Source organism: Vicugna pacos, chromosome 7 (assembly GCF_048564905.1).
Source record: "Vicugna pacos chromosome 7, VicPac4, whole genome shotgun sequence".
Taxonomy (NCBI): Eukaryota; Metazoa; Chordata; class Mammalia; order Artiodactyla; family Camelidae; genus Vicugna; species Vicugna pacos.
This window is the reverse complement of record NC_132993.1, coordinates 57,832,398-57,843,550: the sequence shown is the minus strand read 5'-3', so window position 1 is coordinate 57,843,550 and position 11,153 is coordinate 57,832,398. Positions and strand designations below refer to the sequence as shown.

General features: G+C 40.2%; 1 protein-coding gene across 1 annotated transcript in view; it reads left to right on the top strand.

The window, feature by feature from the left end:
- The first annotated feature begins 222 nt into the window (after nt 1-222).
- NXPH1 (neurexophilin 1) overlaps nt 223-11,153 on the top strand; it is a 908,922-nt gene continuing 897,991 nt past the window's right edge. Inside the window, exons 1-2 of the mRNA XM_072964922.1 lie at nt 223-280; nt 823-941. The gene's annotated coding sequence lies outside the window, so the exon portion shown is untranslated. The remainder of the gene's footprint in view (nt 281-822; nt 942-11,153) is intronic.

Genomic DNA, 11,153 nt, shown 5'->3' with positions numbered 1-11,153 from the left:
TTGTTCCCCTGAGGCCTCACACTGGACTAGTCCAGCTCAAGTTGGACACGGACCCGGTCTGGTTTCCAGGTCGGACCTCGGCTGACCCCCGGACCCGGTCCACTTTCTAAGTCGGAACCAGTTCTTCTCCAGCCGGTTTCCGGACCCCCTCCGGAAAAGGGGACACTCCGGTGAGTCCCGACACTTCCGTCGCAAAAGCAGCAGAGCTAGGGCTGGGAGGGACTCGTCCGTGGCTCGAGGGGCCGCGAGGACGCGGCGGGCGAGCTCAAGGGGCGCACAGGTACCTTCCCCGACTTGCTTATTGCTCCTGGGGGTCCTCGGGGTCCCCTCCAGCGCCCTCTTCTGAAGCCAGGACTGTTAAAAGATAAACTGAGGCCCCCTAAAAATGAGTTTATTCGAGCAAAAATTGGTTCGAGTCAGGCAGCAGCCCACCTAGCAGGTGGAAAGGAGCTCTGAGGAGCTGTACAAAATGAGAGACTGTATTTTATAAGCGGAAGGGGGCAGGAACAGGACGTTATACTACACAAAAAGGCGGTTGGGTACTGTGAGGTCCCTTTAGGGGGTCGGTGAGAGTCTGTCAGGCAGGTTACCTAACTAGTCCTGATAGACGATTCTGACTGACTGGTTTAAGACTCCATTTCTGGTAGAGCACAAACTGTAATTATGTCTTGGTTTGGTGACATGGGGTTTAACAGAAGCAACTCCATTTTAGGCCTTTGTTTTTTTTTTTTTTTAAACAAGGTTTAAATTTAAATATAAATCAACTTATTTATTCTCTTCTTATTCAATTCCTACTCTTGTGTCAACTTCTATGTGGACCAGGAGGAATTCAGAAACCAAAGGACGTCCCTCAGCTACTGAAGCTCTGGTTTAGAACCTGTGCTACTGACAACACACTGGCCTGGGTTTGGGCTCCCTGTTGAAATAGAGTCAGCAGCAGGGTAAGTCTCAGTTTCCACTTTCTTTGTCATTATTTCCTGATTTGCCTTTCATGGTGGTGAGGTCCTCCCCACTGTCTTCTGAATCCCCACTCTCCTCTCAGACAACCCTTAGTTTCTACACACGAATGAATTAGCGAGCACACTTTTATGTAATGCTTACTATTCCTTTCCACGTTTAATATTCACAACTTGTGATACTCAAAATCTTGATATTCCCTCTACTGCTGAGTGACCAGCCCCTCCAGCTTAATTCTTTTCCAAACTATCTGGCCGAATCAGAATTCCCACCTTTCCCAGTCTCTGCTGTGGTGTTCCATTTTATTTTTTTCATAGCATTTAACATTATTTGCAATGATCATTTTTGTTAATTTTTCTATTGCTGTTCTTTCTCTATGATGTAGGATGAGAAACCCGAGTCTTAGCACGTTGAAAACACTTTCTCTGAAGCTTGAGTAAGAGGCAAAGTGAGGAACCTAACCCAAGTCTTTTGACCTCCTAGTCTGGGGTCTTTACCACACACCCAAACTGCTTTAACTCCTGGAAGGGTGAGACCCTCTCTATCTAAGTTCCCTTCTTCAGCTCCTCCTGCCTTGAGTACTGTGTGTATTTTTCTGAGATGTTTGTGGACCAGAAAATGGATCCAACAAGAGAGAATGTGGAGAGAACTTCTCTCCCCTTTCTATCCTTGTCCACTGTGGCTTATGAAACAGGAAAGGGAGTCAGAGGCAGGTATAGATTCACTTTAGTTTCCCCAGGAACACTGACAGGTGGTGCAAACAGAAATCTGAATTATTTATAAGTGACTGTAAGGAAATATTTACTCTGGGGACTCTTAACCATTCTATGCTAGACCTATTTATAGTCTTTGTGATTTAGAGCTGCAGTTGGCTTTACCATCATTTATTCATTTGTACATTGAGTCAGTGAGTCTTAATTCGGCAGCTGCAATGAGAGTAAACCAGAATAGATTATTTTCTTAAGCATTTAGGAGTCCAAGTAAATTTGACAGACTTACAGTTGTGTTTTAAATATATTGTTCCCTCATTCATGTCTCCCTATATTGTGTAGGAGAGGATGAATTCTGGAGCCCACAACGGTGACATACATAAGGGCCTGTTGTTTCTCCCTATATTCAATGGTATGCATGTACCAGCACTGAACAGTCCCTGTCATGTGGTGGATGGTCACTACATACTTGTTAACTGACTACCTGAATGAATATGATGATACCGGCTTTCTGCTTAAAATCCTCTAAGGGCCTCTTATTTTACACACAATAAAGTCCTTGACTCTGACCTTCAAGCCCTGCTTACCTTTCTGACCTCACTTCTGCACCCCATCCTCACTGATCTTTTTAAAATTCTCCTCTATCCAAGGACTTTGGCACATGTTTTTCCTCTGCCTGGAATGCTTTCTGTTTTTCTTTTTTGCAGGCCCAGTTCAAATGTCCCATTCTCAGAAAGGCCTTCCCTGACCCCCTTTTTAAGCAGGTTCCCTTACTATTCTCCATTTCAGCAATTTGTTTGTTGCCTTTGTAGCATTTACTTCAGTTTTCAATGATTTAATATTTCTGAAAAAAAATTCCTATTTGACATAATACGAGTTTATGAGGTTAAATGATCCATCCACACTCACACAGCTAGTAATACAGTCTCATTTACTAAGAGCTTTATTCAGAATTTTAACTACTTACCCCTGTCATATTATTTTAAGCTCTTGCATTCTGGTTTATTGTTCATCTTTTAACTTAATTAATGTTCTTTTTATGTAGAGAATTTCACATTTTCATGTAGCTCTGCATATTGATCTTTTTCTTTTCTTTTCTTTTGTGCATATGTTTAGGAACACTGTCCCTACTAGGGATCAGATAAGAATTTAGCTTTTTTGCTTTCTAGTTTTATTATTGGTAATTTTCTGTATGGAATTCTGCAATCCATTTGAGATTTATTTTTGGTATATTTTGTGAATTAGGAATAAAGTTCTTTATCAAATAAGAAAATTCCTCTTTGTTTTTGCCCCCCAGACAGCTAGCTCAGGGCCTGCCTATGGTAGATACTCCTGGGATAGCAGTGCAGGGATCAGGTGATACATAAGTAACCGTGAAGTCAGGCTGCTGTGTGTGTCTTTCAGACAACTGGAGAGAATATGCAGATAAGACAATTTTTTTTCTCCACTATATGCCTCAGATTTTCTGTAATCTTATGGGGTTAAGGTTTCTCTAATCTTCTAAAGGGTTAAGAAAATTTCTTCTTGGTCTGTGGGTCACATAATTCTGGTTTCCTATTTTATAGATGTTATATCTGTACTATTATAAGCTTCATTCTGTAGGAGCAAAAGCACTGGTACTTTGTTAGAGCAACAAGAATGGACTGAGACAACAACTGTTCTCATCTCTTTCACTGTCAGTCTTACATATAAGCCCCCATCATCTCTGGCCCTCCTGCATTGTGTCCTCCACATTGCAGCCAGAGTGAACTTTGAAAATAAATTAGGTAGTTTGTCCTAGTTACAATCCTGGCTCTGCTGTATACAAGCATATTTGATGATACATGATGAAATCTCTCTGAGCCTCAGTTTGCTGATTTGTAAAATAGGGATGGTACAGTTGACCCTTGAACAACATCGGTTTGAACAGTGAGGGTCCACTTACATGCATTTTTTTTCAATAAATACATATTACATGATCCATGGTTGGTTGAATCTGCAGATGGAGAACCTTGGACATGGCGGGCGGACTGTAAAGTAATACGCAGATTTTTGGCTTCCAGGGGTGTCGGTGCCCCTAGGCCCTGTGTTGTTCAAGGGTCAGCTGTAGTAGCACCCCTCTAACAGGGTTGTTAAAGGATTAAACAAGTTCATATTTGTAAAGCACTTAGAACAGTCTAAGATCATAGTCAGTGCTCTATTTTAGCTTTTAACATGTAACAACTAAAACTCCTATTACTTCTCATTACACTTTAAGTAAAATCCAGACACCTTTATCACTAGTCTCCAAAACATTATCTTATTTTCTTGCCTCTCTCTTCAAACTGGCCACTTTTGACTCTTCTCCTTGCTCACTGTTCAGCCATATGGGCCTTTTCTTCCGGGCTTTCCGTCTTAAAACCGGGTTTACCAAGGCCAAGGGTTCTTCTTCCTCCAGATCGTTGTTTAGTTCTCTCCTCATCAATTCAGGCTCTTCTGTGTAACCTTTCCTGACCACCTTATCCCTCCCCTCTCCCCTGGTCATACTCAATTCCTTTTTCCCTATTGTTCTGAACAGTGCCACAGCCTGCAGTTATCTTAGATATTGATTTATTTACTTGTTTTCTCCAGTCTCCCACACTCTCAAGATATCTCCAGGATATCAGGCACTTTGTCTGCCTGGTTTAGCTTTGTATCCCCAGAGTATAGAACAGTGCCTGCTCCATAAATATTTGTTGAATAAATTGCAAAACAGTCTTACCATTGGTGGAATTATTGCCATTTCATTCTTCTTGGTTAACGCATAATATCTATGGTGTAATATAATCTCTTTAAGCACTTAGCTGGGATTAAGGAAGTTCCAAACTTACATGATTAGAGTACAAGGAATTGGTTTAACCTCTTGTAGTTGCCTGTTTCAGGGCTTTTTTTTTTTTCCCCCCAGTGCCCTGAGTTATTTAAATAGGTCTGCAGTGTGATTTTTTTCAGTCAGTACCATTTTAATTAAATCATTACGTAAAAATGCTATCTCTGGTCTTCCCTCCTAGATGCAATTTAAATTCTTTAAAATAGTTGAAGGAGATAAAGAAAGAAGGAAGGAAGGCTGGGATGGTCTCTCAAGACTCCATAACCTAACATGCTTTGAGGAATGTGTAATCTGATTCATGGCACATTTTACCAGCTTGGTAAAAATGGAGTGTAATGATACTTCACTGCAGTGTTACATACAAAATATAGTTGAAAGCCTTAAGTAAAACGATTGGAAATCCAAGTGAGGACTTCCTGTGCATCTGAAACTGAGATTAGGAAATCTGCTTTGTCCTGGTATCTTCTTCACTTCCCTTATCTCTGGGAAGAAGCAATTTAAATTCTTTGGGTGGAAACCTAATCAAATGAGGCTGGCCTAACAAAAAGGAAGCACTGCAAAAAAGTAAAGACAGAGTTCAGTCCATCTTTTCACTTGCAAAATAGAACAAGATGCCATTATTAAACAATTAAAGAAATTTATTTATTTATATTTTTATGTCTTTTTTTAAACTGAAATACAGTCAGTTACAGTGTGTCAATTTCTGGTGTACAGCACAATGTCCCAGTCATGCATATACATACATATATTTGTTTTCTTTTTTTTCATTAAATGCTATTACAAGATATTGAATGTAGTTCCCTGTACTATACAGAAGAAACTTTTAAAGAATTCGGCAAGGTAGCAGGATACAAGATTTACATACAAAAATCAGTTGCATTTCTTTACACTAACAATGAATTAGCAGGAAAAGAAAGTAAAGAAACAATCCCTTTTAAAATTGCATCCAAAACAATAAAATACTTAGGAATAAATCTGACCAAGTAGGTGAAAGAAATTTAAATAAAAGCAGATGATTCAATGTGTGGATCATTCAAGATACAGGTATCGGAGAATGAGAGAAATCCCATTTAGAATCATCGATGTTCCCTTCAAAGATATGCAAATATGACAAACATACAAGTCCTTCAAGAGACAACCTAACTTCAGCCCATCCCTCAGTTCTTTCTTGACCCCACCTTGTCTTCACCCTCAGTTCCTGGAATCTCAAAGAGAGAATGAAGCTCATTCCTTGGTAGAAAATGAAAGGTGGAAATCTGACAGTTTGTTTTAGGTAGTGTCATGATGTTCCTGCTTCAGAGTGGTTCCCTCAGATTGGTCTCATCCTGTTATCTTGGCATCAGATTGGCTGCATCAAAGCAACTTCATCAATAGATAATACGCTCAAAATAGAAAACAGGCACATTGCCTCACCACAAGAGTGGTTGTTACACCATCTGCCTTACTGAATATGCCTCACTGACATCCATGCTAATTAAATCAAGTCGATTAGAACTCAGCAATGACCTAATTCCATGTTTAGCACATCAAGAGCTGTTTGTTTATACCAGTTATCGCAACAGGGTTACCAAACTGTGGAAGTAATTTAGGATGACTTTCTAAATAATGTAGATCAATTTAAAGTGGATTCACTGTGGTGACTCCCTGTGGAATAATGAGATCAAACCTGTAGTAAATAAGGTCTATAAAAAAATGAATATGACAAGAATGAAATATCTTAATTAAGTTATTAAAATTCTTCAGACAAATCAACTTAGTTAACTATCTATTGAGTGCCTACCGCCTACCTGGTATTAGGGGTATAGCAGTGAACAAAATGGACCAAAAAATTCCCTACCTTCATGGAGCTCTCATTTGTGAGGAAGAGTCAATACAAACATTGGCAGTTAAACGTGCAGTACATCAGAAAGTGATGAGTTCTCTGAAGAAGAAAAATGCAAGAAAGGGGAACATTTCACATCTAATCTGGCATCAAATGCTGATGTTTTTACTTTCAAAATATATTCAGATTCCACCCACTTAAACTTCCACTACTCAGGCCAAGCCACCAATGTATCGAGGGCAGAATAATGCAGTAGCACTGCTGCTACTCCATTGCCTCCAGATTGGCCATCGTACTTTAACTTGGCCCCTTTCAGTTTATTCTTAAGACAGCTCCCGGATTCATCCTGCTAAAAAGGAATTAGATAATTTCATTTATCTCCTCTAAACTCTCCAGTGGTCACCCAGAGTAAAGCTCAAGTCTTTAAAAATAGCCTCAAGGTCCTTCATTTTTTGGCCTTTGTTTGCTCTTTGTGTTCATCTCTTGTTGCTCTTCTCTCTTCTCCAGCCCTACTGGTCTGCTTGCTCTTCCTTGAACACTGGGCATCTCCTGCCTCAGGGCCTTTGCTCTTGCCATCCCTCTGCCTAGAAGTCATCTCCTCTGTTTTTTTTTGCTTTGGATGTCACCTCCTTTCATATCACCTCTGGTATCTGCCTGGGGCTATGCTGATGGTTATTTCACAAAGCAGAACAAATAGGGAGTTTGACCCCAATTATCACCTTTCACCAGTTTCCCCCCAACACTATCAGGGACCTGTGCCCCATTAAAAGGGTGAGAGCACATGTTACATCTCGTCTTGTTCTGCACATCACTCTGATGCAGTTACTCAACTACTAGTTTTCTCATTTCATCCTTACTTTATTCATTGGACCTGTGCTCTTACCTTCCTGAATTATGCTCTTGGCTCATTAGCACTAGGACCCTGCCTGTCCATCCTGGTGGTGATATACATTTGAACTGCCTTGGGAATGCACCTTCCTTCTAACTCAGATCCAGGGGATGTTTCTAATTGAAAGTTGTCACCAGGCTCACCTATGTCTCATCATAGAAGGTAGGATTTGGACATCACTGGCTTAAGAAAGCAACTTCCATTTTAATGTTAGTAATAATAGAAAAATGGAATCCCAGCAAAATTTTGCTTTAGAGTTGGTAATGGCCCTTAGGGTGGAGTGGAAGTTCATTATGCAGCTCTTTATTAAAGAGGAGGAAATGTTATTTTTATTGGGTATTTAAATCATTAATTATGCCGTCTGGTGGGGTTCCTAATAGGTGTGCTTTCTGCACTTTTCCTGTCTATCTCTTGCCCTACGTTGCAGCAGTGGTAAATTCTGTTATCTTTCACTCTTTGGGTCCTTTCATAATGCTGATCTTTGGATGGTAAAATTAAAGATTCAGGTATGGTCTTGGAGGAGGAAAGAGGACATGGTCCCACTAGCTTTCCAGAGTTTTCTGCTAACAGATAATTTCATTTAAATATTATATATGTCATGTATTAAATTATATATTATATATTAAATATTATATATATAATTACTCTGGTTGGGGCAACTTAATTATTCCTATTTTCCCATAATTTATAGCATAGCATCTCAGTTCCTCTTTTATTTCCAACAGTAAATATTTCAGTTACCTACTGCTGTGTAACAAACCAACCAAAACCTTAGTGGCCTAAAACTAAAACCACTTTTTTACATACATGAAATTTGTTGTTTGAAGTTTGCAGTAGGGATGGCTTGTTTCTGCTCCATGATGCCTGAGACCCCAGCAGAGAAGAAATGAATGGCCAGAGGTAATTGGATGGCTGGGGACTGGAGTCACCTGGAGGCTTCTTTTTCCACATGTTTGGTACCTGGATTGGGATGACTTGAAGGCCAGACTCATTTGGGACACCGTAAACTGGTGTTTGTACTTGTGTTCTTGCCATGTGGCTTGGGCTCCCAATAATAGGATTTTCATTACACATTAAAATGTTTAGTACCATCTAAAATAAAACTGTCAAGTCATGAAAAATAACTTTCACAAATTTCATGTTCCAAAATCTCCTAGGCCCTTATTCAAGAAACTGTTACTCTTATTTTACAACTTCATTAGGGGTGCACCTCCTGTCACTTGGCCTGTAGCAGATTATAAGCAGCCAATTAGATAATCAAGGCTGACTGCCACAGACAGGTGAACCGACAGGGCAGTAACTGTCAGATTTGTATCAGGGATGCAGATTCATTTTTAATCTTTTGGAGGAGTTACATAAATCATCATTGCAGCTCAGAAGGAGCAACAGTGGGGACTGTAAGAATCACTAGCTCAAAACAAGTCACTAGCCCTTTAAAACAGTATGGTGTGGAAGGGGACTGATTTTATGTACCAGTTACGGACATCTTTTGTAGCAAGGCACTTGGGCTGCTATTCCTAGTTCTATTATTTAACAGATGTGCTCCCTTGATTCTATAAAATGGACTTATCAGACCCATCTCATAGGTTTATTTTGGAGCAAAGGGCGGAGTAAATGAGGTAGTGTCTGTAAAGCCGAGTGTAAATGGTAAGAGCTGATAAACAATCCTACCATCTCTGAGAGTCCCGCTGCTGACCCTGAATTATTGAGGAGGGCACGTTATAAATTAGTATGCTCATTTACTTAAATAGACTAGGAAGTGTGTCATAAATATTATAAAGTTTGAAATTATAAAGTTCATAAACTAAAACATCTGTATCAGGCAAGGTCCTGACAGGAAGGAGCCCATTGAAGTTGAGTAATTTGAAGAGAGTTTTGTAGATATGTAGGCATGGTACAGGGGGCCCCCGGGGTATAGTGGAATAGAGAACAAGGGTGGAAAGGTACCATGCTGAGGCCTCAGGGGGCGGGGACGGGGTTACCAGGAGACACATTGAGGCTGTGTGAAGAGGGCTGCTGGGACCCTTGGTGGAAGGATGCAGCCTGCCTGTGGGGACCCCTCAGGGAGGGAGGTGCGGAGATCATACCCTGACCTCACTCTCTCTCTAACCTGCTGGACACCAGTGGGCAAGGAGGGCAGCCTGCTCAGAAGACCCATGCCAGTTAGCCGTCTGCGGCTGGGAACAGAGGAAACCAACAGTATCCTTTTTTGTCTCCCAGGCAAGGGAAGATGAAACGATCAACACGTGCAGTTTGTAAAATTTAGAACAGAACTTCTGCAAAGGATATTAATGGGGCTTCCCTCTCCCCCTGCACCTGTTTTGATGTTCTGTGGGCGAGGCATAGGGTGAATGAAGATGCATTTAACATTTGGTAGTTTTGCAGCAGGCTGTTTGATGCAGATATTCTTGTTCCTACACTGCCATTCTCACTCAACAGGCCTGTTAGATGTTGAGAACTATGATAGAAGCTGTGGGAAAACAGGCTGAGGAGGAAGCTCGAACCTTATCTTGTAAGAACTTACATATACTTAGGGAGATAGGACAAACCCATGACAGCAAGCCATTCAAGATGATGTGTGACTATACATGTGGCAGGAGTTGAAAAGGGCAATTACTGAGGACTTGGAAGGGTTCTTGGCAGGGACAGTGTGGGGGTCCTGTACTTTGGAGGTGGCTGAGGTAGAAAGAAAGACATTCTACATGAGCAGAATTAGCAAGGAGTGATATGTGGGCTCCAGTACCACCAACCAGAACAAGTACTACGCAATGAGCAAGGTGGAACCAGTCTTAGAGTTGGAGGTTCTCACATCTGGTTTAGGGGAAACTGTAGTAAGTCACTAGGGAATGGGGTAGGTTTACTTTTTCATTTGATGACCTGATAAATCTGGAAGGAACATCATGGAAGAAATAAGAACAATTCCTAATGTTGACTTCCTTGATTAACATAGAGTCTTTAAATGTGACCATTTGAATCTACTAGTTTTTGACAGTTTTTTAAACTGCTGAATTACAGGAAAGTTCTGACTTAAAATCTTGAGGTTGTTGGATTTACATAAATTAATAGGGTTGCAGGAATTTAACCAATTCAGACATCTTCCTGAGACTAAATAGTTAACTGACAACTAAAATAAAAATAGAAATTCACAATATCACTACAGTGGGGTGATATGAAAACAGTTATGTTTCAAGGGTCTGACTTTCAAATGAGTCTTTACAGACAATTGTATGCATCAATATCATATGTTATTTATGTATAATAGGCTCTCTACTTTTTTGTGATTTTTCTGTTCTTGGGGTTTCTACAGTAAATTTTCGGTGTCTTTACTTGACACTTTCTTGAATTTCTTCTTGCCTGAATTCAAAATGCTTCTTTCATCTGTACTATTAGTTGATTTACCAAATCTACCAGCCTCTACCTCGAAGAAGAAATGAGGGTTGCAAACTGGGTGCCCCACCACAATCTCCAACAAATGCAGAGGGTGGGGAGAAAATAATATTTGTCTAGAAACTTCTATCCACCAAGTCCTTTTGTATATATGATGTTACTACTATCCATAGAAACCTACATGGAAGGTTAATAGCATCCTCATTTTATAATTTGAGGACAATGAGGCTGAGAGAGAGTAAATTGACTAATGTCAGGCAACTCTAAAGAGATGCAGCTGGGTCTTAAATCAAGGGTCACCCAGCTTTTTATCCCAACCTAAGTATCTTTATTTTAACATAATCTAACTCTTTGTTGAATTAATTCCCAGAAAGTCACAACAGTTTTTGTTAGAATTTCACAAATATTTCACAGACAGTGATGTCTCTTATTTCAGAGAATATTAAAGCCATGTAAAAATACAGAACTACGTATCTTTCCTACTCTCTCAAACCCAGAATGGAATTAGGTTTTCTTGACTGACGTGGAAAGTGAAAGATGGTGGACTACAATACAGGGAAATTA